A 10,011-nucleotide genomic window follows, 5' to 3' on the forward strand; every position below is an offset into this window, starting at 1 on the left:
TCTGAGCCTTCGTCTCAAGAGATTCAATCGAGTGTCGTCGTTAGCTGTAAAGCATTTTTCGATTAGGTAATTCGTTCAAGACTTAACACTCTAAGGAATGTAAATTTTGATTCCAATGTTGAGTTAGGCCTTTCTGTCCTCGCTTAAGGGGGCGAGGGTTTGTATTACTTCATTGATCAATTCGTTTGGTTGGTTGAAGCCAGTCTGAACAATAGTAAGCATTTGTTTAAGCTATAGAATATTAGCTATTGGGCAGAGTTCATCAGGTATTTCGGTAGTATTGCTTTGAAAATTAGGGATCTGAAGAAGATTAATGAAGAAGAAGCTCAATTAAAAAATAGGATCTAAATTGTTGCGTTGAGGAGTGAAAGGGTACAGCAGAGTGACGAAGATGCATAAATTAAAGCTTAAGATATTGATGATGAAGCTCTCGAATGTTCAAGATTTTGCAAATGGGTTGATGATGTTCACAAAGGGAGGGTTTTGGATTAGCACAAGATCAACATCTCAGTGGAATAAATCAAATTGAATATGTACGAGATCAATATGAAACACATTTAGTGCTTTTGGATGGAACACTCTTCTGCAGTGCAGAGAGCTTCAAGAGCAACCATGGATCGATCGACTGAAGAAGATGTGTTTGTCACTTGCTTCACAAACCCAAAAATAGAAGGAGAGGGTGTTTTAGGAATCTCCTAACAAATAAGGGTAATATGGGTATTAGAATGTTAGTTACTTTGATGTCATCACTTAATAGTGACAATTCACGGTAATAGGACAGAAGTAAGCATCTAGGAACTTCGCGGGAGTAGAGGGGAGGTTATTGATACTTAGGTAAAGTACAAGGGAGGGGAGTGTAATTTCCTCTTCTTTTTTTCACCAAAAAGCCCAATATAGTGTAAATATATTTAAGCCTCATACAAAAAATAGATATAATGCTAAAAATATTCATCCGAAAAAGAAAAACTCCAAAGTCCCACGTGAGCCTAGCTCGAAATTCATCTTAAAAAATAAATAAATAAATAAGGAAAATTATCTTGTGTCACCCTTAATTTGAAACCTTATATTATATATCACCCTAATTTTCACAAAATATCAAACGTACCCTAAAGCCTAACACCATTAGTTTAAAAATAAGAAAGACTCTTTTGACCCTATTATGTCTACCTATATACAATCCATTCTCTATTGTAACCCGGCAGTCACTGAGAGGGAGGGTGAATCAGTGAGTCCAATTCCGATCCCTAAAAACCTATCCAATGTCTGGCCAAGAAAAACCTGATATACCTGTCCCTGTTTGCATACAGTCGTATGCACACTCAGCCTCTCATAGGCACTTCCAAAGTGTGCACACCCATTCCACATTCCACGCACTTCAATATAAAATACAAACAATAAGCACCCACAACACAGGGTTTTTACGAGGTTCGGCAATTTGCCTACATCCCCGGAGTAGTGCCTGTAAAGGCTTCGTACCTACTCAATATACTACTTTTGACTGCACCCACAGTCGGGAGCACCCACATCCAATTTGCTCAAGTCGAAGCTGAGATGGCACTCATAATGCCGATACAATGTGTAGCACCCACTCCCGGTGCTTAGCACCCACTAAGTACACAATAAATAATATAGTAAATTGGGGCTTATATCAATGCCCTACAGTTAAGCCTTGCCTAGCAAATACATCCACAACTAGCTAACATGCTTACAGTTCATTCACAACTAACCTAGCATGTATACATTCATCCACAACTAACCCTAGCATACATACATGCATATAAGGAAAAATCAAAGGTTAGAGAATCTCACAACCGATTTCCTGGGATGACTGGAAACTTGTACTGACAAGTTTGGTGCTCACACCTTCTCTCTCCTTGGCTTCTTACTCTTCAAAGCAAACACATCCTTGCTTTCTTCTCTTCCTCCTTGGCTTTGAGTTAATGTACTATTAACACACTTCAACCACCTCTTTTACCTCCTTTAATGGCCTAAGAACATTTATCATCAAGTTTGTATGTTCATTCAAGGACCAACAAAGAGTGGGAAGCTTTTCCTACCAAAACTATTGCCTTCTTTCACTTAAAACTCATTTTTCTTGCTTCCATGGTATAGGGCTTGAAAAAATGAAGAAGCTGCAACTTGGTTCACCCAAATCCGAGTTAAAATGAGGGAGATATGACCATTTGAAGTTGAAGCAATGAGATAGCCTGAAATGGAATCTTCGTAGGAGTGGCGTAGGCTACACCGGTGGCGCAAATCTGGCCGTAGATCTCATCAAGGAGAATCTCTTAATATAGACCGTCCGATTAAAATAACGGATAGTAAATCTCAACCATAAGATTTGAATAAAATAGTCAACTAATGACGTCATGATGACGTCAGCGGTCAGTATGCACTTTTTGTTGTCGATCTATGATTGGTTGTTTTTCAGGATTTTAAGGGAGCTTTTCTTCCACTCACAAAAGTGAAAGGTTTATTGACTGTTGGATCCGAATCCTCCATGTTGGCTTTAATCAGATTTCATGAGATCATTAAGATTGGAATCTTGTTTATATCTTCTATACACGCGCGAAACACACCAACATGCCTTGATAAAGTGTAGCGCCAGTGCATCAAGAATTATGCACCTAATCAATCAAATCCTACAAGCAAGCATCTATCTCATCCATGCCAGCGTAAAATCTCAGCAGCCTTTGGATGGGCATCAAGCCTACGTGGTCGAATCTTGACCATCCATTTCACTTCCCTTTACTCCTATTTATTACAATCAAGCCCCTGCCTCCATATATTTCAATGCTTAAAGACCCCTTGCAACTCAGACCTTCAAAATCTTAAAATTACACAAAAGCCCTTCAAATTTCAAAAATAAATTCCGAAAAATCCACCCAACACCGTGAGCAACTGATGGATTTTCGGTTAGGATTTTCGAACTGATTTTACAGAAACACTTATAACTTTTTCATATAATATCCGATTAAGATGAAATGAAGTGCATTGGAACCGTAATTGGATGCTTTACAACTTTTCAGAAGAGTCAATCATCTGAATCATCCATATAAAAAGACCAAAATTCCCCTAGACCTTTCCAATGGTGTATCTTTCTCATACGGAATCAGAACGTGATGAAATCAGAGCTGTTGGAAAGATTGTATTTTTGTCGTATTGTTATATGGAGAACACTTCCTTTAAAAAATTCATCTTCAATGCCGAAACTGCCCTCGACTGCCACAAATGTCGTAACTTCTTCATACGATATCGGAATGTGACAAAATCAGATGCACTGGACTAGATAAATTACAATTTATATTTTTTATGAAGAAACGATCTTCCAAAAATGTCATTTTTACTACCGAAAATGCCATCAATCGTAAATATGCTAATTTTGCCAATTTTGATCCAAAAACCCGCACCACCTATTAATAATGTATTAAACCACTCCATGCATACCAAGCTGCTCTGTTATCTCATCGGTGACATTGGACACTACCATGTCATCATTTTCATCCATGTCACCCAAACTGACCACGTCATCACCGCCACGTGGCCGAGTTGCAAACAAGCACAACCATAAAACAACATTCTCATCGTTTTCCCCCCTTTTACTCTCAAATTTCATCAACCATTTAACCCTAAAACATGGGCTCTCTCTTTCCCAATCCCCACTTTGGGCTTTCGCTACCTCTCTCATCCTTGGATTGTTAGTGGTGATGGGAGATTACAGTATTACACCTCTCATCTGATTCTCATCAAGCTCTTCCTCCAAACTCACCACCAAAACTGCCATCTCTTAACACTTCTCTACCCTTCTGACGAACCCACCACCACTATGCACAAAACCCTCGAAAACCTAACCTATGGCCACCAACCATGACCTACATTATATAATTTAAAAATGGGGGGGGGGAGAGAAAGAAAGTTGGAAACTCTCGACAGTACTCTCATGGAGACTGCCACTACAAGCAGGCCCTCATCAAGATCCTTGCTTGGGTGTGGAGCACTGAGAAAAAATTAATAATAAATAAACAAAGCTTGAATCTAGAGTTCAACCAGCACGCAAATCAGATATGATACTTGCAAATGAGAAAAAAGAAGGCTGATGGTAGAGGTATTTCTTACGCAATAGAACATCTTTGTGAAGCGCGACATAGGTATTTTTTATCAGATTCCAACTGATTCAAACGATTTGGATTGGAATCTTCAAAACCTTTAGAGCTTCATTGGATATTAAGTAGGTCGTCTGAGCGACATCGGAGATATAATTGGAATCCTTAGAGCTTCGTTGTCATGCAGCCATGGAGTATCGTCATCAAGCAGCTAGGAGAACAAAGAAAACCTACGCACTCAAATCGGTTCAATTTAGGGTTTTTACCTGGAAGGGTAAAACAATAAGTTTACCCTTCGTCAAGGGTAAACTTGTCATTTAGAAAATAATGATCACACCATGTCATCACTTAATGTTTTTCCTCTAACATAATGGATATAAGTGTAATTTGGTTTACAAAATGGGGGATGTACTAGATATGATTAGAAAATCATGTGATATATAATATAAGGTTTCAAATTATGGGTGGTACAAGATAATTTTTTTACAAGGAGAAAATGTTTCAAAGATACAATGGATCTTTTGGAATAGGCTATGTCGATCAAAATCTAGAGGAGGTTTGGGCGTTAAACACCCCAAATTGCAAAACTCAACTCTTCTTAACAAAGTGGCATGGAAACTTTTGTCAGATCTAGGTTTATGGTGGGCAAAGATGATGAAAGCCATTTACTTGCCCTCTTCAGACTTTCTTTCAGCCAGGCTTGGTATCGGCAATCTTGGGCATGGAGAAGCATTCTCCACTGTCGCTCATTCATTCTTTATAGTCTAATTTGGGTACTAGGCATTGAAAACCAAATCAGAATTTGAAAGATAAATGGATTCCATCCATTCCTCATTTTCAACCTCAACATGGTTCCCTTCCATGTTGCCTTCTAATACGAGTTTCAAATATTATTGATTCAGAAGGTCTTTTTCAAGCGTTGTATGCCCAGTTGAATCCATGGTTGGAATGATCGATTGATTCATTGTACTTTGATTTCACTACTGGCTGATTGGACTGGACTTATCCGGGTAGCTCATACCAAGGTCATACAATTCGATGTGAGATGGTTCGGTTGGTGTAATATGTTAGGGATAGCTGAATAGAGAAAGAGCAGCTTCTCACTATGCCCAATTCCCAAAGCGTTGAAAGAAGACAAGGAGTGGACCTACCTAGAGGAGACTTCTTTTTATTATCAACTAATACTATCAGATGAGGTCTACTACATTTGTTACTGAAAATATGAATTCAAAACAGTCACGAGTGGGACCACCTTAGCTAATTGTGATACCCCTGACTAATTCCCTTAGGGCAAGACTCAAGTACAAAATAATCTCTCTTTTTTCCTTTTTATTGTGCTCTTGCTCAGATAGCTCTCACTATTGGTTGGTTACTGACTGGTTTAGATCATTTTGTTTACTTTTCCTTCTTGGATCAAGGGCCTTCCCCTTACTACTCCCACCGTCTTGAAAAAAAAAAAATTAAAAAAAGAGTTTCACATCTATCCGGGCCCGGGGAACAAATAAGAGTGGGAAAGAGGGAGAGGGGAGGCTAGGATCCCTCTCCTGTTGTTGTTCCCAGACCATCCACCCTTCCTTCCCCTTCACCTGGCTCGGTTAGGTCTGAAGAGATCAGATCTCTAGAGCGAAGTGAAGTAATAGGAAGAGAAGACTGCTAGCAGAAGATCTCTATTCATTACACCCAGAGAAGCCAAAAGATATGAGCACCTATAATGATACATAATCAAACTACTACTACACTATTGATTCAAACAACAAGTGCTAGTGTTGGCGTGATAAGGATCCGCTGGCAGATAAGGATCAATCTTCTATTCTTAGGAAGAGAATTGTTCCATATTATGGCTGATAATATTCCCATAACATGGCTAATTTGGCTGATTTCATTCCTTTTGTATAGTATCCTTGTATGATAGTTTGTATGTATTCCATCTATTTAAGAAGTAAGATTTCTCTCCCAAGAAGTAAGAAGAATTGGGAGTTTTCCACCGAGGAGTAGGCTTCTAAGGAAGACCAAACCTCGTTACATGCTTGTGCTATTTTCCTTATGTTCTTCTCTTAATGTTTACATGGTATCAGAGCAAGTTTTCTGATCTGATCAAGTGTTTATATCCGCTGCATCGCTGGAACCAACGCTTGTGTTGGTGATCTGAAGTTGTTGTTCTGGCTGTTGTTCAAGGTTGCTTTCAGCCAATTCTAGTCATTCCAGATAAATATACCTTGATTCTCATACTTTCTTTCTTCTCTTTGGTTGTTCCTCATGGCTGATATTGTTCCTACCAAAGTCACGGACTCTGGTTCTGATGCCATCACCGATTCACCTAAGACCACCTCTGTGACCACCTCTATGACTACCTCACATGAGGGAAGTAGTTAATGTCTCACTTCCATTTTTTTAAATGGGAGGAATTACCTCCTTTGGTCTTGAGCGATCACCATTGCTCTTGGTGGTCGATTTAAGCTTGGCCATATTACTAGTCAAACCAAAGCTCCCAACTCGACTGATCCTAAATTCATTGAATGGCAAGCCGTTGATCACTCGATCATGACTTGATTATTTAATTCAATGGAACCTACCATTTATGAGATTTTTGCATATTCTGATCCTGCATTTGAGTCATGGGAGTCATTGCGTGAGATGTATGGCCAAGCCGACAATGCATCTCGTATATTTGAATTGCAACAGGAACTTGATTGTTCCAAGCTAGGACTGAATCAAAGTTTTTTTGAACATCAGGGGACTTTAAAAAAATGGTGGGATGAACTCCGCCAATATAGACCTACTACCTAAACTATTTCTGATTATGTCAAAAGAGAAGAACAAGATTGAATTTTTCAATTATTGGCTAGCATCAAACCTGAATATGAAGATCTTCAGCGCCAAGTCCTTATAAGTTCTATTCTTCCTTCCTTTGTTGCAGTTTGCTCAACCATCCAAAGGGAGGAAACCAAACGTCGAGTCGTGACTCTTGAGTATGCCCCTGATGTGAGCACAGTTGAAAATTCTGCCAATATAATGACAAATAATGGGAAACAACAGACAGCTAATACTGGTCGTAGAAAAGGGAGGGCAAGGGGCATGGTCGCTTCTATTGTGATCATTGTTCCCATGATGGTCATAAAAAAGTTAGGTGTGTTGGTGTACGATGTCTTGTATTCCGTCACAGTTTAATCCAGGGAGTACTGGTGCAGGTGCCTCGACAGGACGAGCGTTGTAATCCTATTCTCTATTGATAGTTAAACAGCATCTCATCTCACCGAGGACGTAAGCAATCTTACCGAACCTCATAAATCTGTGTGCATTACTTCTTCTTGTTTTTCCATTATCTTCTGCATCGTTTTAGGGTTGTGTTTCTACAAGGTGTTGGGTCTTGCATCCTCATCTTCGCCCAGGCAAAGATAGTGGCCAAGATGCAAAAGCTACCATTCAGACCATACCTACAGATTTTCAGTCTACTATAGAGACCCGTTGCTCACTAATTTCAGCAACTATTAAACTCTCATGGGACTACTTCATCTGGCCCGAGCACATCCATACCTGAATCAGGGAATCTGGCCAAGTCTTCTAGTAATATCTATGCCCTTGCAACTCTATCTCAACATCATTTTATTATAGATTCTGGTGCAACTGATCACATGTGTAGCTCATCACAAATGTTTTCTCTAAATACTTCTTCTGATGTACCACATGCTCCCATTACTGTTGCAAATGGCGTAAAGGTTCCAACTAAAGGTGTTGGACAATTCGGAATTTTCTCTAATGTTTCGGATGCATTATATGTTCCTACATTTGCTTCTAATTTGTTCTCTTTTAGCAAGTGTACTAAAGAATGGAATTGCAATGTTATTTTTTCCCCTCAAAAGGTGGTGTTTCAGGATCGCGTCACTAGGAAGATGATTGGTGAAGGACATCTTCAAAATGGTCTCTATGGTTTTTATCCACATCAAAAGGCTTTGGCTACGAAGAAAAGTACTGTTGAACTAGCTGCTTCGAGGCATTTGCAGATGGGGCACCCCTCTAATCGGGTGTTGCATGCTCTTGATTCCTCTTTTTCTTAGGACTCGGGTAACTGTGACTCATGTCATTTTGCTAAGCAACATAGGCTACATAGTACTCATGTTTCCACTTGTTCTTTTGATCTGATTCACTTATATGTTTGGGGACTTGCCCCGGTGAATTCTAGGGATGATTATCATTTCTTTGTCACTTCTATTGATGATAAATCCCACTCCACATGGATTTATTTGTTAAAATCTAAAAGTGAGGTTTTTAACGTGTTTTGGGATTTTTTTCAAATGGTCCACAATCAGTTTACTTCTTGCATCAAGGTGCTCCACACTAATAGTGGAATTGAATACACTAATCATCCATTCTAGGAGTTTTTGCGAAGTTTGGGTATTATTCACCAAACTTCTTATGTTGGCACTCCTCAACAAAACGGAGTGGCGGAAAGAAAAAACTGTCATCTCCTTGAAGTAACCCATGCTTTACTATTCTCTGGATGGTTACCCAAAACCTATTGGTTCGATGCGATTTTGATCAACTATTATTTGATTAATCGTCTTCCCAATAAGATTCTCAATTATAAGTCACCTATGGAATTGCTTTATGGTAAAAAATTCAACATTTCCCATCTCCGTGTTTGCGGTTGTGTTTGTTATGTCCATTCTCCCGCTGGTAAACTTGAGCCTTGGGCACGCAAGTGTATTTTTGTTGGGTATTCCTTTGTTAAAAAAGGATACAAATGTTATGACCCTAGTACAAATTGTTTTTATATCTCTCGTGATGTACTTTTTGATAAAGGTCACATGTTTTTCCCTGACAGGACTCAAATTCAGGGGGAGATAAATACCATCGACTATAGTGATTTTTCTATGATGATGAATTTGCTCCTTTCCCATTACTTAATGATAGGGTCAGTGAGGATGGAGGTTTGAGTCAGAGGGTTGATAATTCAATTGTTGATAATAGAGAGGTTGGACTAGATCCATCTACGCCATCCCCTTCAACAGGGCCATCTTCTCTAGTTACTATTCCTGCACCATCTGTGTCAGTTCGTAGATCTGATCATGTTCCCAAAATATCAACTCGACTAAGGGACTACACCACTTATTAGATCACACAGCATCCTATATAGGCTCATATTTGTTATGAGAATATTTCTCCAAAATTCCTAAATTTTATATCTGCAATGATTCCCATAAGGACCCAGATAGTGTCATAGAAGCAAGCAAACAAGAAGTATGGATTAAAGCCATGAATGATGAATTGCAGGCTCTTGATCACAATAATGCTTGGGAAATAACCCGTTTACCTAATGGTAAATGTACTGTGGGATGTCGATGGATCTATAAGATCAAGTATAATAGTGATGGAACTATAGAAAGGCACAAGGAAGGACTTGTTGCCAAAGGGTACTGATGACCACATTTATGTGTGAAATCTAGGGTAGTAAAACATTCATTTTACATATTTATAATGGAGCTACCTTGGGTTTTATTCTCTTTTTGCAGGTTTTGTATTTTCAAGGCCTTAAGGATTATCGGGCACTATATCTTCAATTTTACACGTAAAGAGGTCCTATTTATTTTCATGGTTGCGAAGAGGACGAAATTCTGAGTAAGATGGACGTGTTCAATTAAAAGTACACATTCGTTTGGTCACCCGTACAAATGATTATTCTTTTCGGGTCAGAAAAAGAATAATGGATCAGAACTGAACCGAGATGCAGAACCAGCCCGTTTGCAATTGTCCCAGAGGTACAAGGAATACTCCAAATGCCAACAAGGATCGATGGACCACATCCTTAAGTGATTAAAGATTTGTTTTTGGTAACAACAACTACCTAGTGTAGTTGGTGAGCTATGGTGTACAAAATTCCCTTGCTCACCAAGAGGTCTCAAGTTCGAAT

This window comes from Macadamia integrifolia, chromosome 11 (assembly GCF_013358625.1).
Source record: "Macadamia integrifolia cultivar HAES 741 chromosome 11, SCU_Mint_v3, whole genome shotgun sequence".
NCBI lineage: Eukaryota > Viridiplantae > Streptophyta > Magnoliopsida > Proteales > Proteaceae > Macadamia > Macadamia integrifolia.